This window comes from Pelophylax lessonae, assembly GCF_965119305.1.
Source record: "Pelophylax lessonae genome assembly, chromosome: 8".
Lineage (NCBI taxonomy): Eukaryota > Metazoa > Chordata > Amphibia > Anura > Ranidae > Pelophylax > Pelophylax lessonae.
In genome coordinates, this window is record NC_138775.1 from 243435714 (window position 1) to 243459603 (window position 23890).

Genomic DNA, 23890 nt, shown 5'->3' on the forward strand with positions numbered 1-23890 from the left:
ACAATAACTTTGACTCAACCTACTTTAGACATGATCCTAAGTGTTTACTTAAGCTGACCGTAGAGAAATTCTCACACTTCTTTGACTAAAGAAACACCCTAAAATATATAGGCGAAGTAAAAGACCTCCGTTTCTTTTAAAATACTGCCTACTTGAAGATAGTAGACGGCCCCTTCTACTCCCTATAAAACAATACTTTACCCTCATTCACCTAACATGACTTCTTTCCTCCACTATGGAAATAACATTTCAACGGTTTTAAATGTTATAGTTGACTATCTTTCTTTCAATTATGATTGATTGTTCTACGTGATAATTTCATGCTTCAAAACTCTCAAATGACATACTTATAGCTCTCCTCTCACAGCTATAAAATATTCAAACTAGCCTCTTACACCCCCCACAGACCAATTTTAGCACGCACCCTGCCATATTGGCTACCCCATTCTCTAACTGAATCCGTTCCTCTCCTGACCGGGATTATGTTGCACGTCAAACTTACCTATTTCTAACACAATTCCCCCCCCCCCAAAAGAAAATAAAAAAAAGAGACGGGAATTGCTAACGCTCTTCCTTTGTCGATCATTTCCGAACTGTTAATACTTGGCTAGGTCGGAGTTCTTTACTCCTCCCTAGGTTCGGTCCTTTCCCTTCATCCTCCTCCCCTACCCTTCCCTCCCTCTCCTCCTCCCCTATTCTACGCTCCTCCTCCCCTTTCCACCCTCTTCACCCTCCCAATCTCCCCTTTATATCTCCCAGTCTCTGTCCTCCAATTTTCATAATTGGAAAACACCAAATATTATCCGAAAATTATTAATTTTTAGCCCCGCCCTTTGTTAAATAATAAAATACACTATTCTGGAATAAAAATGCCCAGCACACAACAAACTGACAATGCCACTAGACTTAAAGTGGTATCGCTAAACGTCAAAGGCTTGAACATCCCAGAGAAGCGCAGTCAAATTCTTGATCTTATGTCCAAGCTAAAGGCGGATATTGTGTACTTGCAGGAAACTCATTTTAGATCTAAAGACACACCAAAGCTCTCTAATCGATCCTATCCCATCTCGTACCACTCCACGAATCCTTTAGCAAAAACTAAAGGAGTCTCCATCTTAATATCTAAAAATGTGAATTGGTCTATACTGGACTCATGTGTCGACCCAGAGGGAAGATTTATCTTCTTAAAAGGCACAATAGCAAACAAACCCTTCACTCTGGCGAACATTTATAGCCCGAACACGGCCCAGGTCACATTCTTTAGAAAAATTGCTACTAATCTTGCGGAATTTAAAAAAGGTATAACTATCCTGGGTGGAGACTTCAACGTGGCACTCTGCCCCATCCTAGATACTTCAACGGGTACCTCCTCCCTCCCGTACAGAGCTCTGAAACAGATAAAACTACAACTGCAAGAACTCCTTCTCCATGATACCTGGCGAACACTCTATCCATCTACCAAGGATTACACCTTTTTCTCTCCCCCACACAACAAATATTCTCGCATAGACTATCTCTTCATGTCACAAACTGATTTACCTATACTACGCAATGCATCAATCGAGCCAATGTTATTGTCAGATCACCATCCAATAGCTATCACACTCTCGCTCCCTCCGACTCCTACAAGACCTCATTTCTGGAGACTTGATCCCACCCTTTTGACCACAGAGTCGAACGTACAATCCATTCACAAGGACATTAATGATTTCTTTACCGATAACACTCATCCAGATATCAATCCCATCACACTATGGGAAACTCACAAATGTGTACTTAGGGGAAAACTTATTTCCCTTAAAGCCTCAAGGCGAAAAGCCCAACAAGCAGAACTGCAAAACCTAGTACAAAAAATTAAAAAGCTTGAGACCGCGCATAAAAGCACTCAAGCACACCAAACATATCAGGAACTCATAAATTACAGACAGCTCTTATTGGAAACTCTGAACGTCAAGACCAAACGTAAATTCATTCTACAGCAAAAGCTGTTCTATGAATTCAACAATAAAAGTAGCAAATATTTGGCGAGAGCCCTACAGGCAAAAAAGGCTAATCTCACCATTCATAGTATCAAAGATGACCAAAACCGAATTCTACATGCCACTCCAGATATCGCAACCCAATTTGAAAAATATTATTCAAAACTATACAATTTACAACCTACAATCCCGCATGCTGACAAACACCTACTCATACAAAACTTTTTACAAAAACATTGCCCCAAACCTATCTCGCAATCACAATCTGTTCTCCTTGAACAACCCATGAATCACGACGAACTCAAGACAGCCATTTCCCAACTCAAAGCAGGCAAGAGCCCTGGACCAGATGGTTTCACAGCCCCATACTACAAGACATTTATAGATATACTCTCAGGACCACTACTACAAACATTTAATGCTCTGTCCAATCCCCCTTTGCCACTAAACAGACTTCTGGATGCCCAGATTACGGTCATCCCCAAGGAAGGAAAAGACGCCACCTGCGTTACAAATTACAGACCCATATCCTTACTGATGGTCGATATAAAATTGTATGCCAAAATACTAGCAAACAGAATCCTCCCCCTCTTACCAAGTATAATCGATAAAGACCAAGTAGGATTTGTCCCGGGACGAGAAGCCCGAGACAACACCATCAAGACACTCAATGTACACCATTGGCTGACAGCCAACAAACAAGAGGGCTTTCTGCTCTCACTGGACGCTGAGAAGGCGTTTGACAGGTTGGATTGGACATATATGACATCTGTTTTACAGTACTTGGGTTTCCAAGATAAGATGATCAACTATATTATGTCACTCTACTCTACTCCATCAGCCAGTGTAAGGGTAAATGGCCACCTGTCAGACGCCTTCTCTATATCCAACGGAACGAGACAGGGCTGTCCGCTCTCTCCCATACTCTTTATCCTCACGCTAGAACCATTCCTCCGATCATTAACTAACAATCCAGATATCCGGGGCATCAAAATTAATTCACGCACATATAAAGTCGCAGCATTCGCAGACGATATTCTACTGTTTCTCTGTGAACCGCTACTATCTATCCCATCCCTACTGAAAGAGTTTCAAAATTTCCAAAAAATTTCAAATTTCAAGATCAACTTTTCAAAATCCCAAGCCCTTAATGTCTCCTTGCCTCAAGATAAAGTCTCCCATTGCAAACACAATTTCCCATTCCAATGGGCGTCTGATGCTATTAAATACCTAGGCATTCATATACCGACTAATCTATCTGACATTTACCAAAAAAACTTTATTCCTATTCTCCAAACTATAAAAGACGACATCAAAAAATGGAATAAACCTAATTTTTCATGGTTCGGGAGAGCCGCAATCATAAAAATGAACATTTTGCCCCGAATATTGTATCTACTCCAAACTATTCCGGTTAAAATCCCACTGTCCTTCTTCAAAACCTTCAAATCTGCCTGCATACAATTCTTGTGGTGTCATAAACGCCCCAGACTTGCTTACGATGTCTTAACAAAACCGAAATCGATGGGGGGAATTGGTTTCCCAGATCTTAAAAAATATTATTGGGCTTGCCACATCACAAGACTGGTAGATTGGCATATACATAGATCCAATAAAGACTGGATAACGCTGGAAGACTCGTTTTCTGCAATACCTCTATATATTGTCCCCTGGATAGATTGCACTCATACTCCTACTTCATTAAAGAAGCACCCTTTGATCAACACCACATTGACCTGCTTTAAAGACACATGCAAATATGCGAATATATCCTCTACTCCAGGACCGCTATCTCCCCTAAACCTCAACCCTGACTTTAGCCCGGGACTGACAGAGAATTTTCTCATAGACATACAAAAAGGCAATTCCGTTAGAGCGTATCAATTCTACAACCGAGGAGTTCTCTTGGATCGTACTGCACTTAAACCCGATGATTCTTCTCCCCCTATTCCATACTGGTTATACTTCCAAATACGCCATTTCCTCTTCTCCCTAAACAAAACCGGAGCTCTTTGTAGAGATCTAACACCCTTTGAAAAATTGTGTACCTCAACGTCTCCACAAAGACACCTAATATCTACAGTCTACAACTTGCTCTTCACTACAACCCCTACAGCCTCCGACAAAACACGCATAGCATGGGAAAATGATCTCCTCATCTCTATCTCTGATCAACAATGGGAAAACATCTGCACCAACACACATAAAAGCTCTTTAAATGTTTCCCTGCAAGAAAATTGCTATAAGATCTTGACCCGTTGGTACAGAACACCCTTCGTTATTAACAAATTCTATCCAGAAGTTTCCAATGAATGTTGGAGATGTGGTAAAGAACCTGGTACGTTAATTCACCTACTCTGGTCGTGTCCCATGCTTCAACCATTTTGGAAGCAAGTACACAGCATAGCATCTTCGCTGACTCTCTCACCCATTCCGTTTACTCCGGCACAATTTCTTCTCCACCACTCGGATATGCCCCCACATAGATATCGCAAAAGCCTTCTCCCATATCTCCTTAATGCAGCCAAGATCTGTATTCCTACTCATTGGAAATCACACACCCCACCGTCCATTAAGGAATGGCTGCTCAGAATCGAGAAAATAGCAAAAATGGAAGAACTAATTTCCATAGCACGAGATACTACTACAAAATATACACAAATATGGAACGCTTGGACGGTGTATAGTCATTCTGAGGCATATTTCAATCTCTGTAAAGAACCACAACGAAACAATACACAACCCTCATCTGCCATATAATCTCTACTACTCTCTCCATATCATCATAGTCCGGACAGAAACAATAACCTTACCCCCTACTTCAAAGTGAGTTCCTCTCACCCCTAGAAAAGGGCTGAGTGTGAGAGGCGCTCACTTCCCCTTCTTTTTTTTTATCTTATCCCCACTCTCAACCGCCATATCCCTAAACCAATGTTTCATACTCAGCTATACTTGCATTGGTCCCTCTTCATTCCTCCCTCTGAGGACAGAGACTGGGACCCCCCCCCCCCTCTACCTGCTCTTCTTCCCCCCCTTCCCTCCCTCCCCCTCTCTCCTCTCCCTTCCTCCAAGTGCCTCCCCTTCTATTGCAATTTTTCCTTTAGACAATTACGACGCTCCCTCTATGGAGAGGGGGGGATAAGCATCCTACATCCGGTGAGATGTGGGAGGCGAACTCCCCTTTTCCATTCGGGGAACTGCGACATACAGCAGACTATATTATCCCACTTGAATGAGTCTTGTTAACACCCCCTCATTTATTACCATGTCCTTCTATACTCCAAACCGACAACGAAATTAAAGAAATCATAATCCTGATTCTCCTTTGAAATTCTGTATGCCTACCCACAACTACCTACCTATTGTTATCTATGTTATGCATCACTTGTTCTTGACCCCCTCAAGACTTAAAGGCATTCTTTTGAATAGACTTATTCCCTACATTTCTCAACTTTCAATGCGAATTAATAAGAGCTAGTGTACTCTCTTGAACCGTGTTTTATCAACTACTGTTATTGTTTTTGAATTCATACAGTATTCTTGATGTTAGAATATGACTGTAACCTTATGATACTCGTTAACACAGACGTTACTTTGAATTTGCTGTATGTAAGTTTCTTTATATATTGATCCTCAATAAAGATATTTTGGAAAAAAAAAAAAAAAACCTGACAGGGGTTCCACTTCTTCCACCCCCTATCCTATACTAAGAAAAAAAGTTTTGGTTGAACACACATTTTAAGAGAAATCTGTCGATTCACCTTCCCTTGTTTCCTGCCTTATGGACCTGGGTCACTTATAATTGGGGAGCTGATCACAAGACACCCAAATGTGTTTGTGTCATTAATTGCCTATATCATTTGAAGATTCAGCGATGGAAAAAGTTAATGCCTTGCTCTTTCATAGTTGTATCTACAATGCATGAAATACTGTATTTTCTGGCGTATAAGATGACTGGGTGTATAAGACGACCCCCCTAATTTTCAAGTTAAAACATAGGTTTTGGGCTATACTCGCCGTATAAGACTTCCCCCCTTCCGAAGCAAGGCAACACCATTTAAAAACATCAGATTTCTCATAGATCTACAAGGTACCCCAAGTACTGTAATATATGTAACCCCTCATAATATCTCCAAGGTACCCTAAGTATAAGTATTACCAGTAGATGTAATCTCAAGATGCTGGCTGTGTGGGAATCCTGTACCGGTATACCGTATGTACTGTAGCTTCGGCTACATACAGTGTACCGTGCTGAGCCAATCACAGTGAGCGATGTATTCTATTATTGAATGCAAAGCCTGCTCGAATTGGCAGAGTCAGAGAGGCGGGCTGATGTTACTCCTCCAATCCGAGCAGGCTTTGCATTCAATAATAGAATATATCTCTCTCCCTGATTGGCTCAGGACGGTACACTGTATGTAACCGAAGCTACGGTACATACGGTATACCAGTACAGGATTCCCACACAGCCAGCATCTTGAGAGATTACATCTACCGGTAATACTTATACTTATACTTAGGTTACCTTGGAGATATTATACTTGGCGTATAAGATGACCCCCCATTTTTGGGGGATTTTTTTGAGGTTCAAAAGTAGTCTTATACGCCAGAAAATACAGTATTAGAGTTAGCCTTTAATATTTTATGCATCGTAGATACAACTATGAAAGATCCAGTCATTACCTTTTTAACATGTAACATGTTCACTTTTGGTAACATGTTACATGTTACACCCGTATTTAGGGTGCATACAGTAGCACACTGGTGCACCGCCCACGCATGCGCAAATTTTCAGTAAATTTGATCTAAAATGACCATTCTTATATACTAACTAGACATGTAGGGTCACATTCACAAATCTTTGGTGCTGGCTGTCATCATGATTACCATGTACAATGTATTTTAATTCCAGGATTCCCAGGATCTTTGACAAAGCTCTATTTAGCCAACATGGCCCCCACCTAATGCGTCTACAATTGTTTACATCATGTCTCTCTGACTGTGAAGACGTTAACATAACTCAGTATTATTTGGGTTGCCAGATAATTAGAGAGTCTTTAAAGTAAATTTTTGAGTTGAGGGTAATGGAGACAATTTGTAGAGGAACAGATGGCTAGTCTTCATTTGCCTGTTGACAGGTAGCATGTCAGCACTTCAGGTTGTTATCATACAGAGAACAGCAGTTGAGAATCTTAATTAGGACCCAGAAGGTTTTGCTGTGCAGATTTTGGTACGCCTTTACAGGTCTAGAAAGCTTCACATACAGAACAAAAAAAAAAAGAAAGCCAACTGGATGTATCAATATGATTGGACTGGGAAAAAAAAAACATGCTCGATGCGGGGTGACTCCTTGGCTTGGCTGCCTTTGATACCCAGCTATAAATGACGACAATCCAAGCTATCAAAGGCAAATCAGAAGAGCCCTGTTTACCAAACAATCAGTTGTTCATGCGAGGCATGCTGAGCACACATAAAAAGAGTGATACAAGACGTATTGATGGAAAGGAAGAGAGAATGTGTTTTATTTCCACTGCCAAGGAAGTAACAATGAATGTGGTTCACTGCATAGAACTTCACAATAACAGCTGTGGTTAAGCTTTCAATAATGTATCAGAATGACGTGGGGGAAGAAGCGGCAGAGCTGGCATCGGAATTTCTTCTTCATCAAGAATGCTTAGAACAGACTGAAAGAACTTGTGACTTGTAACTTATTACTTGATCATACTGCACCTCTAAAAAATAAAGGTTGAACTACACAACTTTGAAATTATAATGATCCAGTTTTACCATCTTAGCTGTAGTTCACTAACAACTACTTGACTGATGCCAGATACACCCCAAGCCAGATGATATGTTCAGTTAAAAGTGGCAGTGACTGCCTATAAGCTAAATTGATATGCTTTCATTAGTATATTTTAAGGATATACACTATATTGTCAAAAGTATTGGGGTGCCTGCCTTTCCATGCACATGAACTTTAGTGAATTCCCAGTTTTAGTCCGTAGGGTTCAATATTGAGTTGGCCCACCCTTTGCAGCTATAACAGCTTCAACTCTTCTGGGAAGGCTGTTCACAAGGTTTAGGAGTGTGTCTATGGGAATGTTTGACCATTCTTCCAGAAGCACCTTTGTGAGGTCAGGCACTGATGTCGGGGAGAAGGCCTGGTTCGAAGTCTCTGCTCTAATTCAACCAAAAGGTGTTCTATCGGGTTGAGGTGCAGGCCAGTCAAGTTCCCCCATCCAAAACTCGCTCATCCATGTTTTTATGGACCTTGCTTTGTGCACTGGTGCGCAGTCATGTTGGAACAGGAAAGGGCCATCCCCAAACTGTTCCCACAAAGTTGGGAGCATGAAATTGTCCAAAATGTTTGGTATTCTGATGCCTTACGAGTTCTCTTAAGTGGAACTAAGGGGCCAAGCCCAACCCCTTAAAGCCCCACATCATAATACTCCCTTCCACCAAATGTTTTGGACCAGTGCACAAAGCAAGGTCCAAAAAGACATGAATGAGTGGGTTTGGGGTGGAGGAACTTGACTGGCCTGCTCAGAGTCCTGACCTCAACACGATAGAACACCTTTGGGATAAATTAGAGTGGAGACTGTGAGCCAGGCTTTCTCATCTACATCAGTACCTGACCTCACAAATGCGCTTCTGGAAGAATGGTTAAACATTCCCATAGACACACTCCTAAACCTTGTGGACAGCCTTCCCAGAAGAGTTGAAGCTGTTATAGTTGCAAAGCTTGGACCAACTCATTATTGAACCCTACAGACTAAGACTGGGGTGACATTAACGTTCATGTGCATGTAAAAGCAGGTGTCCCAATACTTTTGACAATATTGTGTATGTACTACCTTACTACCTTCATTGCCTTAAAGGATCCCATCCAATTACAATACAACTGTTTAAGTATTTTCCAAATTTTAGCTTATTAATATCTGCTTTATGCACATAGTTACACCTGGTATATTTGATATTTACATCTGGGATCATTATGGCATTTATATCAATTTGATGAGAAGTTGTAAACATTCACATTCATTAAATGTATTATTTTGATTCTCACCTTGTTAAGGTGCAAAATCTTAACCACTGTAAGTGGAAGTATAGTCGATCTTTAAACATATGGCTGACAGGTAGGGTATTTATGACAGAAGAGTCACTATTGGTCTCTCCTGCCATAAATGCATCCTTCTGCCTGTCAGCTGTCATGTTCACTGAGCCACGCATGCACAGCTCAGCGAAAATTTACGTCCCAATCGATCCCTGATTCGTGCCGCGGCAATGTGACTTCCATACGCATGCGTGGGAGTGGTGTCATCGCAGCTTGGCCTATCAAATGGCCAAGAGAAAAGAAATAGAAAAGTGCCTCTAAGTGCAGTATTTTATTATGCAGACAGGCAAACAAGTGAAGACTCACATAATGGCTGCTCAATAAGGGCTCATCTTGGGGGTGCAAGCCCAATGGTGGATGTCCAGCAAACCTGTGCCTATACGGTCCAGGGATGTAGCACTCAGGATGGCTGCGGAAGACAGGGCTGCTGTTAGAAATTGCGGGGCCTGTACAGACTACTTGGCAGGGCCCCCCAAGAAAATATTAAAGATATATTTAGCTAAAATGACAACAAAATCACTATTAGCAGACACAAATATAATATAACTCACATAATTCCTGCTAAATCTAAAAAAAAAAATATGTTAAATAAAAATGAAGATGAGATGAGAAAAATATACAGGCTGGGTAGTTGGAGCTCAGTGATCAGGGAGACAGAGAGAGAGAAACAAAGTTACAAATAAACTCCTGAGCAGAGATAACATTAGAGCCTGTGCTGGGAGGGAGGCCCACACAAGGGAGGGGATTAGTGAGGGACAACACATCGGTCTCTTTCTCAACAGATAAAAGCTGATAGAAGGGAGAGGGACAGATCAAATTCAGGTGCTGGAGGAATATTTCTGTATTTGTTGTCCATCACTAATCCCCCTCTCTGTGTGGGCCCCTCTGTGAGCTCGGGCCGCCTACAAGAGGGCTGGTGGTCCCCCCTATCAGCGGCCCTGGTAGAAGATGGCAGAGTGCCAGTTAGCCTGCATCTTCTGGGTATGATTCGTGGTGGACCAACTCGAGAGTAAGCGTTGTTCAGTGCGTGACGTCACCAAAGGGCAGAGGAGAACCACAACACGTTTCAGAGCATGCACGAGGCTCAAACAGAGCATGTGCGCTCCTTTGTCAAGTGATGATCAAATGGCTGAAGAAATGGGACCTGAAAGGAAGACTGGGCGAAGATGGAAAGGCCGGGGGTCCGAAAGATGTGTTCCAGCGCTGCGCTGGAGGACACTATATGACAAGTAAGTCAGCCATAATGTACTAATATGCTGTGCATACTAGTACAATATGGGATAACCCACTTGGGGGCCTTACATTTTTTTATAGTAAACTTTACTTCCACTTTAATATTCTTGCCCCACTTCATTTATAGGCTACTGCTTCACCTCACTATTGTCTCCTGTATTTGTGTGGATGGCTGGCCTCTGTGGGTCCCCGTAGGGCAGTCTCTGGGGCACAGTGGCCCTACTGTGATGAACTGATGAGCTCAGTATTCTTTTATCTTATTATTTATATTATTATTTAGCTGTGTTTCAAACTCTAATGTAAAAAAAAAAAAAAAAAACTTTTTGTAAATAATTACACTGACATTTAAATATTGTGTTCTGATTATCACTTTCAGCAATTATGTCTGATCTACATGATCTTTTTCAGACCCTGGATTATACCTTTCTTGTTTATGTACCCCTGAAGAAAGAAAACTATTTTTTGAAATGCGTCGGTATTCCTCATCAGTAGCCAGTATCGCTGGCCAAAGATGTAGAGTGATTCATGACCTCTCAGATTGTATGATCAATCGTATTATTGTTATGTTATTTTTACAACATACATACAGCGGTTTCTTTTCATCTTAAAGTGTTACTAAACCCACAACAGTAACATCAGTCTGTATATGCAGTAAATCATGCTTGTTATGCTCACTGTGGAACCTAAGGGGTTAATCCTCTGCATTGGCTGTTTGATCCTGTATGCACAGATCCTGCTCTTCTTCCACTGACTCAAAAACATGTCCGGGTAAGACAGAGTCTTTTGAATCAGGCTGCGCAAGTTCAGTTTGGTGTGTATTGCTAGAGAGTTTTTTTTTTCTTGGGAGAGTGTACGTGATCAGCACAGAGCCAATCAGCACTGTCCAGACAGACGGTCAGGGGGTCCTGCAGCCTCATAGGACAGCTCAAAGCTGTATGAAAACCCCTCCTACAAGCTTCACCAGGAACTGAGAGAAATCACAAGACTGCTATATACTGCTGATGAGAAAAGGTATTTAGCTGTTAAATTTACTAAAATAATTGTAATTCAATTAACACTTTAACTGGAGAATGCTTTTTATTGACATTTATTACAATAAAGATACATTATAGAAGGAAAAAATTTGCTTTGTATTGCCATCAAAGTCCCATCATACATGGGGGTACTATCTTTGGCTCTTACCTCTGGCTTTCTTTGCCTATAAGCTAAACTGGTTTCTGAAAATATTACTTTACAGTTGTTTTTGCTGTATTAAATCATTATCAGATATTGTTAATTAAACATGGGATACGTGTTTAAGAGATCCTGTCACCAATCTAAAAAATTGCAAAAAAAAAAAAAACCCACAGAAATAAACTAGTATTTTAGATGCTTACTTGCAGTATTTTTTGTTTTATACATTTATTTTTACTTACGGTATTTGCAAAGTGCCTTTGAACGTGCTGGAAAATTTTACTAGGTCAGTTTCCAAGCACAGCCCCCTCCCTCCATGCATTTCTCAGCCTTCTACTCTTTTGGAACTGTCAAATTATCTCTGTGCTGGCCCAGCTACTATGTTCCTCCCCTCACCTCCCTACATAACCTTCTAAATAGCTGCCAGGGGAGGAGTGAAAGGGAGTACTATAGAGCGTCTCTTGAGTAACAGCTTCAAAGTCTCATTCACACGTGCTTTGGTCTCTGAAGAATGATCCACATTCTGCCTGCTTTAGCCCCGTGGACTTCCCACTAGCGCACCACAACTATGTGAAGTGCACGTGGCTGCAGGGCACATGCAGAATGAAACCATTCATTTGAATGGGTCGTAAACATCGGGCAATAGTAAAAGTGACAGGGGGTGTACCTCCTGCCACAAATGAAAAACAACGTGGCTGTGGCAGGTGTACATCACCGGCCTCTGCAGTTAAAGAAGGTGGAAGTTGGAGGGTGGTAAAAGTGCAGTTCAAGCACAGGGTTTTACCAACCCAACAGTCTCACATGTGAACGAGCCCTAAGTGGGCTGAGGCTGCTGATATCACATTTAACGTGGCATCCAGCAACAGTCTCAGGGTTTTCGGATGTCTACGCACGGGTAAGTAACATGCACTTTTTAGGTAAATACCATGTATCAAATACAGTAGATATATAATCCTTTGGAGAGATTGTTGTTGAAATTACTAGTTTGGTGACAGGGTCTCTTTTAAATATACTGACTAAAAGGATGTGTGCAATTTTGTATTTGCCACATTTTAGATTGTATTTTTGTAAGGATGTAAACTGCATTAAATAAATAGTAATTAGGCACTGAAATTTGCTGAACTTTGAGGTTCGGTTTCGTCACCCAACATTCTTGGACAAAATGTTGAATTTGTTCAAAATCATCAGGCGGGTGGATTGTTACACAAAATATTGATGTTAGGCTGACATAGTGATAGGTCATTGAGTACCAATGCAAAGTTTAGGAAATACAGTTTGGCTGGGAGAGGGTTTTTCAAAGTGATACTTTACCCATAACAACTTGCTTCTTGCTGGAGGCGGCCATTTTCCTGAAGCCCAGAGCCCCCAAACAGCAGGAAATCATAAAGTGGAACTAAACCCATTGATTTAACGGTTTAAAAAAACAATTACATTACTGGAATGTCGGGATTGCTAACTGTCACAGTTGCTTGTGTCCTCAAACAATCTGTCAAACCATCAAATGGGTGGTATCATACCTGATCACATGTGCAGCACTATTGCAGTTGCAGTTTAAACAGACGCAGCTTCCTTGGCTGTAGTGTGAAGGACAGGAGGGTTTAATTCCTCTTTAAAGCGGAGTTCCGCCCCCCCAAAAAAAAAAAAAAATTAAAAGTCAGCAGCTACACATACTGTACACATTCTGTAGCTGCTGACTTTTAATATTAGGACACTTACCTGTCCTGGAGTCCAGCGATGTCGGCACCGCAGCCAATGTTTCCATTGGCTATCGGGTGCTGCCGCTGCCACCTGGCAGTGAAGCCTTGCAGCTTCACGGGTAGGTCCTTAATGTGCATGCGTGAAACGCACTGTGCATTCGGATTGGCTCGGCGGCAGGGGAAGGAGGAGGGGCCAAACTTCAGAGGGACGGGGCCGCAGTGCCGTCTCCAGGAAGTGGGGAAGGGTACCTGTCAAAAACAGATACCCGTTCCCCCCTCCCCCCTGAAAGGTGCCAAATGTGGCACCAGAGGGGGGGGGGGGAAGGAAGCAAATGAGTGGAAGTTCCACTTTTGGGTAGAACTCCGCTTTAAGGCTGTCAGCAGATCGGCCTCTACAAACTCAGCAGTGCCTAAAAATACCTAAAATGGAGAGCAACTGAGCATGTACACAACAGGGTGAAACAGTGTATTGCTGAATTTTAAAGCTGTTTTAAACTGCTGGCCTATTTTTTTTTCTTTATACACCCTGCAAGGTAAAGGTATAATATGCTAGTATGCATCGCATGCTAAACTTACATTAAAATGAAGCCCTCCCATGCCGAGATCTCAGAGCTGCAGCGGGCTCCCATCTTTACCCATCTTGCTTCTGGGTTTGCGGACTCCAGCTCTGTACCTGGCCGGAGCAGCAATGACGTCTCTCCCGTGCATCCGTGCGGGAGCCGTTGATTACGGCACAGGGCTAAGGAAGGAATGGCACAGCTGGCTGATCCTTCAGAGCGCATTCGCCAGTGACATCACTGGCTGCATGTAATGTAAATATCTCCTAAACAGTGCAATTTTAGGAGATATTTACACTACCTACAGGTAAGCCTTATTATAGGCTTACCTACAGTGGTGATCGAAAGTTTGGGCACCCCAGGTAAAAATTTGTATTAATGTGCATAAAGAAGCCAAGGAAAGATGGAACAATCCCCAAAAGGCATCAAATTACAGATTAGACATTCTTAGAATATGTCAACAAAAGTTAGATTTTATTTCCATCATTTACACTTTCAAAATAACAGAAAACAAAAAAATGGCGTCTGCAAAAGATTTTTCCATCTTTCCTTGGCTTCTTTATGCACATTAATACAAATTTTTACCTGGGGTGCCCAAACTTTCGATCCCCGCTGTATAGGTAAAAGTCATGTGTGGAACTTTACTTGCACTTTAAACAGTAGTTATACCTGCAAAATGGGCCAGCCTAAAGTGATCTACCAGACTAAAGTTCCCCTTTAATGTGGCTAAAAGGACCATTTTAAAATACCCAAATCCTTAAAAGAATAACATTCTCATGAAATGCCTTGAATCTGCATGCGAAGTGTTGGAACAGTACAATTTATTTATTTTAAGTGACTGGTTGGTTTACAAACAGCAGTTGGGGATCTATCATTTAGTGCCGGTTCACACTTATGCGATGTGGGAAGGCTGCGAATTTGCAGCCTGTTCCCGCAACACAAACGCACATCTGGTAGTTCACACTGCCATATGCGATACGCTGGGGGTGTCAATGTAATCTTAATGACACCCCCAGTGTGAACCACTGTGCGATCCGATCCTGATGCGGCTGCAAAAAAGGGTCCTGTGCGTCTTTGCTGCGGGTGCGGTGCGAATTTAGCCATACAAAGTGTATGGCTAAACTCGCACCGCACAGCCGATCGCATGTAATGAAGGAGCAGTGCGCTCCAACATTACATGCGATCGCCGCAGCCGCACTAGTGTGAACCAGCACTTAGCGGCAGTAACATTAGTAAACAAACCAAACCAGTGGTGCCTCAAAATGACAGATCCCTGGTTGGCTCGTCGTGTTTATAAACAAAGTGGCCAAGGGGGGGGGTGGGTGACTTCATTGAACAAATATGGTTATGCCTATATTTGGCCAATGACATCAAAAAGCAGCCCTGGCCAATTTGTTTACACAAATTTTCCGGCCCAGGTATAAGTCATTTTGCAGTGGTAGTGTCGTGGGTCAGTATTGTAGGGCAGAGGTGGGGGGTCGTCTAAGGTTTTGGACATGTGCTTAAGGAAGACGTTCCATTTTGCTAGCAAAAGTCTATTGGCAGAGGGGGACGTAGCGTCCATGTTGATGCAGTCAATGGAGAGAAGTGTGGTTAGCTCTGGCTGTAGCATGGAGATGAGGGGAGGGGTAGTTGTGATCCAGTATTTCAAGATCAGTCGTCTAGCAACCAGCAGAGTGGTAAGGATCCATAGATGGGGAGAGTCAGCTGATGTGCTCGACCACTTCTGCAGACGTTTGTCCCAGTAGCCGAATAGCAAGAGAAGAGGGTCTTTTGGCATGGTCAATTTGGTGACGGCTTCAATGTAGGTGATAACTTTGTCCCAAAATGGTGAAATAGATGGACAGTCCCAAAACTTATGATAAAGGGACGGGCGTTCAGTAAGGCAGTGAGGACATTTATGGGCTTCCGGGACCGTCTTATCGGAGAGGAACGGAATATGCGCCCTATGAAAGATTTTGAGTTGCGTTTCCTTCCAGATAGAGTTAGGGGTGAGTCCAAGAGTGGTCCGAAGACCGCTGACGATCTTGGGTAGGGTGTCCTCTCCAGGAAAATCTTTGAGCCAGTTCCTTGCGGATGATGTAAAGATAGCCGGTGGGCACGATTGCAAGAGGGGTTTGTATATGTTCGAGATGGTATAATTACCCGAGGCAATAAGAGAGTCTATAAGTGTAGGCCGGAATCTCTGATCAGGTTTGGGTGAGGTATTTCGGATATAGTGGCGACATTGCGCCAGGTAGAAGTGATCGGAGGCAGGTAAGTCATACATTTTGGAAGTGTCCGAAATAGGGAGTAAGAGACCTGTTTGGGTGTTGCATAGTTGGGCAAAGGTGACCAGTCCTTTTAGTTTCCAACGATTGTAAACTCCGTGATCAAGACCAGGGGGAAATGCCGGGTTGCCCCGGATCGGTACAAATTTGGAAAAGTGCAGCTGTGTTTTTAGCAGCTTACGTATCTCCCTCCATGCTATAACCGTGTCCCTTAGGAGCAGGCTATATCGCAGGTCAGGAGGGAGTTGAGCCCATCTGACATGGAGGAGGGCTGCCAGATCGAACGGCTCGGACATCTGAGACTCCAATTCGTAATTCGAGAACTGAGACGTCCGAGATATCCAGTCCAAAGCCACCCTCAACAAGCATGACAAGTTATACAGTCGTATGTCAGGAAAGTTGATACCTGCGTCTCGCCTGGGGAGGCTCAGCTTTTTGGAGGAAATGCGAGGTCTCTTCCCTCTCCACAGAAAACAAGAGAAGGCCCTGGAGAGCTCCTGTACATCCTTGTGCTTGATCAGTAGTGGCAAGGTTTGTAAAAAGTACAGTATGCGTGCAAAACTGACCATCTTTATCAAATGGCATCTCCCCAGGAGAGACAGCGGTAGATCCCTCCAGTTTTCCAGTTCCCCTTTAATTTTGGCAAAAAGCGGGGGGTAATAAGGGGTGTAAATGGAGGCGGGTGTTCTTTCGATTTTTATACCTAGATATGTGATAGAATGTGAGGCAATCGTAAAGGGGGAATTTTGTTCCCATGCGCGTTGTGTGGCAGACCCCAAGGTAAGGATTTCACTCTTAGAGTAATTTATTTTAAGGCCCGAGCATTTCTGGAAGGCATCGAAGGTAGATACTATTGTGGGTATATCAGCAGCGGGTTGGGAGGTGAAAAGGAGGACGTCGTCCGCGAACAGGGAGATCCGGAGTTCTTGGCGTCCTACACTAACACCATGTAGGGGTGCCTTGGTGGAAAAGTAACGCGACAAGGGTTCCATCGCCAGATTAAAGAGCAGCGGGGATAAGGGGCACCCTTGGCGCGTTCCTTTGTACAGTCTAAAGTCGTCCGTCATGGATCCACCTACACACAGTCTAGCAGTCGGGAAGCGTACATGGAGGTAATCAGGTGTACGAATGGGCCCCTGAACCCCATAGTGTCCAGGACCCTCCGCAACCAGTTGAAGTTCACGTTGTCGAATGCCTTTTCGGCATCTAACGTTACTATGGCCAAGTCTTTGTCAGGATGAGTGTGGGCTTGTTCAAGCACCATTAATACCTTTCGGATGTTTGCCGTAGCCGAACGCCCTTTGGTGAAACCGGATTGGGCCGGGTGTATTAGTGTCGGCATAATAAGCGCCAGGCGTGAGGCAATGATTTTTGAAAGAATTTTAACGTCGAGATTGAGTAAAGATATAGGACGGCACGATCCTGGTTCTAGAGGGTCTTTCCCTTTTTTTGCAAGCAGTTTAATGATAGCCTGGTTACCCGTCGGCAGGTATGGCCCACCGTCCCAAATATGGGAGTAGACCGCTACCAGTGAAGGAACCAAACATGGTATGGCAGATTTGTAAAATTCCCCTGTGAGACCGTCAGGTCCGGGTGATTTGTTAGCCGCTAGGTGACGTATTGTTTGTGTAACTTCTTAGGCCGATATCGGTGCGTTTAGCATACGTAATTGTGCAGGGTCAATAATAGGAAGCCCTGTATCTGTCAAAAACATATTACCCGCCGCTTCCTCAACGTCTTCCTGCCCATATAACGAAGAATAGAAATCCCTCATAATGCGTTGCACGCCTTCGGGAGAGGAGTCTACTAAGCCTGAGGGATCTCGAAGAGATCCTATGTGCGTGGGAGAAGGCCGACGCTTGCACATTCTCGCCAACAATTTGCCCGCTTTGTTGCCGAATCTGTGCAAGGACGCTGCTAAATGAGCAGTGTGGATGCGTTCCACCTTGTCCGCCCATTTGTCAAAAGCTTTCTTAGCCAGAAGCCAGGTTTCTGTGGCCTTGGGGGTATTTGTGAGAATTAGGTGCCTGTGCGCCGCGTGTAAACGTTCGCTCGCTGCTTTGTAACCGCTTTTGGCGTGTCTTTTGTACGCTGCTGCATATGAAATTATGCGGCCTCTTAGGAAGGCTTTGCCCGCTTCCCAGAATAGATGAGGGGAGGATGAGTGTGCTGCATTGGATGCTGAGTAGTTTTGCCATTCGTGCTCGAGATAGGACTGGAAGTCAGCGTTTTTAGCTAAGAAGGAGGGGAACCGCCAAATAATTGGGACCGTCGGGGAGCCCGCGAGGTCAATGGACAGGGCTAGGGGAGAGTGGTCGGAGATCGCCATATCATGAATGTTTGCGTCTTGAATCAGCAGGAGGAGAGAGTCAGAACAGAAAAAATAGTCAATCCTCGTGAAGGTCTTGTGAGGGTGAGAGTAAAAGGTAAATTCGCGGTCGGTCGGGTGGAAATGTCGCCACACGTCAGTCAGTGATAGAGAGTCCACAAGTGTGGTCAGGGGGGTAGGAGTATCTGTCGTGCAGGAGCGGGACTATTGAGGATGTAGGGATTTATCCATAACTATGTCCATAACCGCATTAAAGTCGCCCCCTAGCAGACGCGGAACCTGTGGCAGGGTTAGGGCTCGTGTCAATAGTGACGAGTAAAAGGACTGGTCGAATACATTAGGAGCATACACATTGGATATGACTAATTCCCTACTGTTAATACGAACATGCGCAGAGACATAAAGGCCTTCCTCGTCCGTATCCACTGACAGGATCTCCACTGAAAGACGTTTGTGGAAAAGAATGAGGACACCAGCTTTGCGGCCCACTGCAGCTGATCCTATCACCTTACCCACCCAGAGCTTTTCCATGCGATTCATATCTTCCGCCGGAAGATGCGATTCCTGGAGAAGGGCTATGTCTGCCCGGAGGCGTTTAAGATGCCGCAGGACTTTCATCCTCTTCGCCGGGGATCTGAGACCCTTAACGTTCCAAGATATCAGCGTCATTTTTCATACAAAAATGGTCGACATGTATGCCAAGGATGGTGTACCATGCCCAAGTATGCGAGATAATTTCGCCAGAGCACGTGGGGAAAAGCTAAAGGGTTATCAGAAAGAATCTCCATGTGTGAACTAAAGCTCGAGAGGTGACGACCTTGGGGTGGGGGGGGGGGAGGGGGGGTAGGCCAAGGGGACAAGGAACAGGAAAACTGGAAGGAACGAAAGCTATAGAACAGATAAACATAGCAAAACAATAGCATCGACTTCACTTTTTTCCGCATGTGTGTGCGATAGAGCACAGCTCCCCAAGTGTAACTCCAGAAACGACACGGGGCGAATGATGCCCTGTAAACGATCGTGTCTGAGGTGAGACCTGGGTCGCGATGGACGACAGAGCAAGGTGCAGCCATAGCACAAAATGCGGAATATAGAGAGGAGAGCATAAAACATTAGGGGATTAGAAAACTATAATCGACATGTAATAAACACATTAACTATCTCCAGTTCGTGGAGGGCAGGCTTACGGAATCTGCTGTATGACGGCAGGCGTCATCCAGGGACAGGTCACGGAAGAAGATCACCGAAGTCCCATAAAACATAAGGAATCACTGAGGAGGCAGGAGGAAAATCAGTGAGGGGGTCCAGAGCGGCCAGAGCTAACCACATCTGCGTATCGCTGCCTTTTTGGGGATTCCTTCCGTGGGCTGTGTTGTAGATCCGGTCTGGGGAAGGAGGACGGTTTAGATGCAGATGACTGACCTGAGTCGCCATGATGTAGGGATCGGACAAATTTCTCTGCTTCCGAGGGGTCCTGGAAGGACAGTTGGTTGCCGTTCGGGGCACGAAGGCGTAGCTTCGCTGGGTAGGCCAAGGTAAATTTTAAACGTTCGTTGTGCAGTTGTGAACAGACGTTCTGGAAAGCTTTGCGTCTTTTTGCGACGTCGACCGAATAGTCTGCAAAAATAAGTATTTTCTTACCTTCTATTTGGAAATTTGGAGTTTGGCGGAATTTCTGCAAGATGGCTGATTTGTCCGCGTAGTTAAGGTATTTCGCGATTATGGGGCGGGGGGTCTTTCATTCCTCAGAATAGAGCCCCATCCTGTGAGCCCGTTCCACTACACATATCCCTTGCAGGCCCAAGGCAGCTGGTATTTTGCGTGCGCACAGCTCAGGGATAGCCGAAGGAGCAAAGGATTCCGGGATCCCAATGAACCGAAGGTTGCTCCGCCTGGATCTGTTCTCCAAATCCTCAAGTTTGTCCATAATCACCCTGTTGAGCTTGTCCTGGGACTGTTCAGTTCCCTGCATCTGGTAGATTTCATCCTCTATGCTGGAAATTCTACCTTCAGCTTCATTTAGGCGGTGGGAGTGAGACTCCATCTCTTTCCTGATGCAGGCCATGCCTGCAGCTACCGCTTGTTCCACCGAGGCTGTGATGGTGGGGGTGAGCAGAGCGACCACTGCCTTTGCAATCCGGTCTGTAGAAGGGTCTGCAGCAGTGGAGGGTGAGGCAGAAGTTGGCTGGATGCCCTCCTCGGGCTGCTTGGAAGTGTCCATGGCAGCTGGATCGGGCGCCTTCCCGGAGTAGGCCGTGACCGCGGCCTCGATTTGGGCTGTACCCGGTGGAGGCCGCACCGCCGCTTTCTCCAAGAAGCGCTCCATGGCGGAGCAAAAGGGATCTCTGTGCCGGGTCCGGGGGGGTTCTCTAGGCAGATGACGTGCAGATGGAGCGGGCTGGGGGTGTCGGGCGGGCTTTTTAAGCCGATTTGAGGGGTTACACCGCGGGAGCTGAGTAGTGCTCAACTACTCCATGCGGCGCCGGAACCGGAAGTCGGATTATTAGTATTAAAAAGGTGGCTTCCAGATTTAGATAAACTGCCAAAACAAGCTGTCAATAAGGCTTGTGCTTGTAATTCCCACTGGAAAAACCCTGATAAAGGGGGTGCTTAGACCCCTGAAATGCATTAACTACTTTTATCGATTGTACCCCTTACTTTGAATGGAATAAAGTTGTATCTGGACCTCTTAGCAGTAGTGTGGTGCTTTGATTTCAATTCCAGGTTCAGTTAAGTCCCCCCCACAATCCTACATCTTCTTTCGAGATCAGATATGGAGATGAGGCTTTAATTTTCTCAACATGAGAACAAGATGTTCCCTCCCAATGTTGAAGGCATGTGGCCTGCTATGGTACAAGGAAAGGGGGCTGGGAGCTCTCTTCTCTCCCTTTCATGGCAACCTAAGCATCTTAATTAGTGTTGAGCGAACACGGACTGTATTATTCGTGTTCGTACCGAATAATTGGATTTTTTTTACCCGAACACGGACACGGACACTTTACTGTATGTTCGGGTAAAAATCCGTGTTCGGTCGTTTTATTTCCGGGTTTTGCATGCTTTGGCGCTCTTTTCATGGTGGGCTTTCAACAGCCAATCAACAATCGTTTAACTGGTGTGCCTTAAGCCATCCCAGCCATGCCTGCAAATGTCTTAGTAGCTGTGATTGGCCGTCTGAAGCATGTGACCAAGTCTTTATAAGTTCGAGGCAGCCGCCGCAGCAGCGTCATTCTGCTGCTTAGCTAAGGGACAGAGCACACATCAATGTGCTGGCTGCTGATTAGGGAAAGATAGGCAGGAAAAAACCATTTGTGTCCGGATAGAATTGAGGGACAGGTCGGAGTGTTTAGGCAGGGGGAGTTGTAGGCATTTTAGGGATAGAGTCTGCTGAATTATAGGGTCAGTGTCTTCTACAAACTACAATCGATATTGCTGTGTGGGGGGTGGGGTGAATCTGCACTCAATCCTGATCTACGATCTCTTCTCAATCCTGTTAGGGACAGAGTCTGCTGAATTTTAGGGAAACTGTGTTCTACAAACTACAATCGATATTGCTGTGTGGTGTGGGATTGGAGATAGGCAGGTGTCAGTGATCCACATCCATTTTTCTGTGTGTGAGCTGCAGTGAACACAATCTTTTTGGGCTGCAGTGAACACAATCTTTTTGGGCTGCAGTGAACACAATCTTTTTGGGCTGCAGTGAACACAATCTTTTTGGGCTGCAGTGAACACAATCTTTTTGGGGTGCAGTGAACAAAATCTTTTTGGGGTGCAGTGAACACAATCCTTTTTGGTGTGCAGTGAACACAATCTTTGTGGGGTGCAGTGAACAAAATCCTTTGTGGGGTGCAGTGAACACAATCTTTTTGGGGTGCAGTGAACAAAATCCTTTTTGGGGTGCAGTGAACAACATCCTTTTTGGGGTGCAGTGAACACAATCTTTTTGGGGTGCAGTGAACAAAATCCTTTGTGGGGTGCAGTGAACACAATCTTTTTGGGGTGCAGTGAACACAATCTTTTTGGGGTGGAGTGAACAACATCCTTTTTGGGGTGCAGTGAACAAAATCCTTTTTGGGGTGCAGTGAACAAAATCATTTTTGGGGTGCAGTGAACACAATCTTTTTGGGGTGCAGTGAACACAATCTTTGTGGGGTGCAGTGAACACAATCTTTTTGGGGTGGAGTGAACAACATCCTTTTTGGGGTGCAGTGAACAACATCCTTTTTGGGGTGCAGTGAACACAATCTTTTTGGGGTGCAGTGAACACAATCTTTGTGGGGTACAGTGAACAGAATCTTTGTGGGGTGCAGTGAACACAATCTTTGGGGGGTACAGTGAACACAATCTTTTTGGGGTGCAGTGAACACAATCTTTGTGGGGTGCAGTGAACACAATCTTTTTGGGGTGGAGTGAACAAAATCATTTTTGGGGTGCAGTGAACAACATCCTTTTTGGGGTGCAGTGATCAAAATCCTTTTTGGGGTGCAGTGAACACAATCTTTTTGGGGTGCAGTGAACAAAATCCTTTGTGGGGTGCAGTGAACAGAATCTTTGTGGGGTGCAGTGAACACAATCTTTGGGGGGGTACAGTGAACACAATCTTTTTGGGGTGCAGTGAACACAATCTTTGTGGGGTACAGTGAACAGAATCTTTGTGGGGTGCAGTGAACACAATCTTTGGGGGGTACAGTGAACACAATCTTTTTGGGATGCAGTGAACACAATCTTTGGGGGGTACAGTGAACACAATCTTTTTGGGGTGCAGTGAACACAATCTTTGTGGGGTGCAGTGAACACAATCTTTGGGGGGGTACAGTGAACACAATCTTTTTGGGGTGCAGTGAACAACATCCTTTTAGGGTGCAGTGAACACAATCTTTGTGGGGTGCAGTGAACAACATCCTTTTAGGGTGCAGTGAACACAATCTTTGTGGGGTACAGTGAACAGAATCTTTGTGGGGTGCAGTGAACACAATCTTTGGGGGGTACAGTGAACACAATCTTTGTGAGGTGCAGTGAACACAATCTTTGTGGAGTGCAGTGAACACAATCATTGTGGGGTGCAGTGAACTCAATCTTTGTGGGGTACAGTGAACACAATCTCATACTTCTGAAGATTTGAGGGTGCTGCCTGTTCCATACTCCCCCTACTCCTCATCTAGCCTTTTAGGGGTACAAACAATAGTAATTGGGGCCTAGTGTGGTTGTGTACGTGTGATATACATACACTTTTTTTGGATCATATTTTCTATTCCGCTATTTAATCAAAAACCTTTGGGGATCAGTTAAATTGGGGGATAGTCTGTGTTGGTACGTGTGAGAGAGATCCACCTTTCCAAGTTTTTGGGGTTCATCTCATACTTCTGAAGATTTGAGGGTGCTGCCTGTTCCATACCCCCCCTACTCCTCATCTAGCCTTTTAGGGGTACAAACAATAGTAATTGGGGCCTAGTGTGGTTGTGTACGTGTGATATACATACACTTTTTTTGGATCATATTTTCTATTCCGCTATTTAATCAAAAACTTTTGGGGATCAGTTA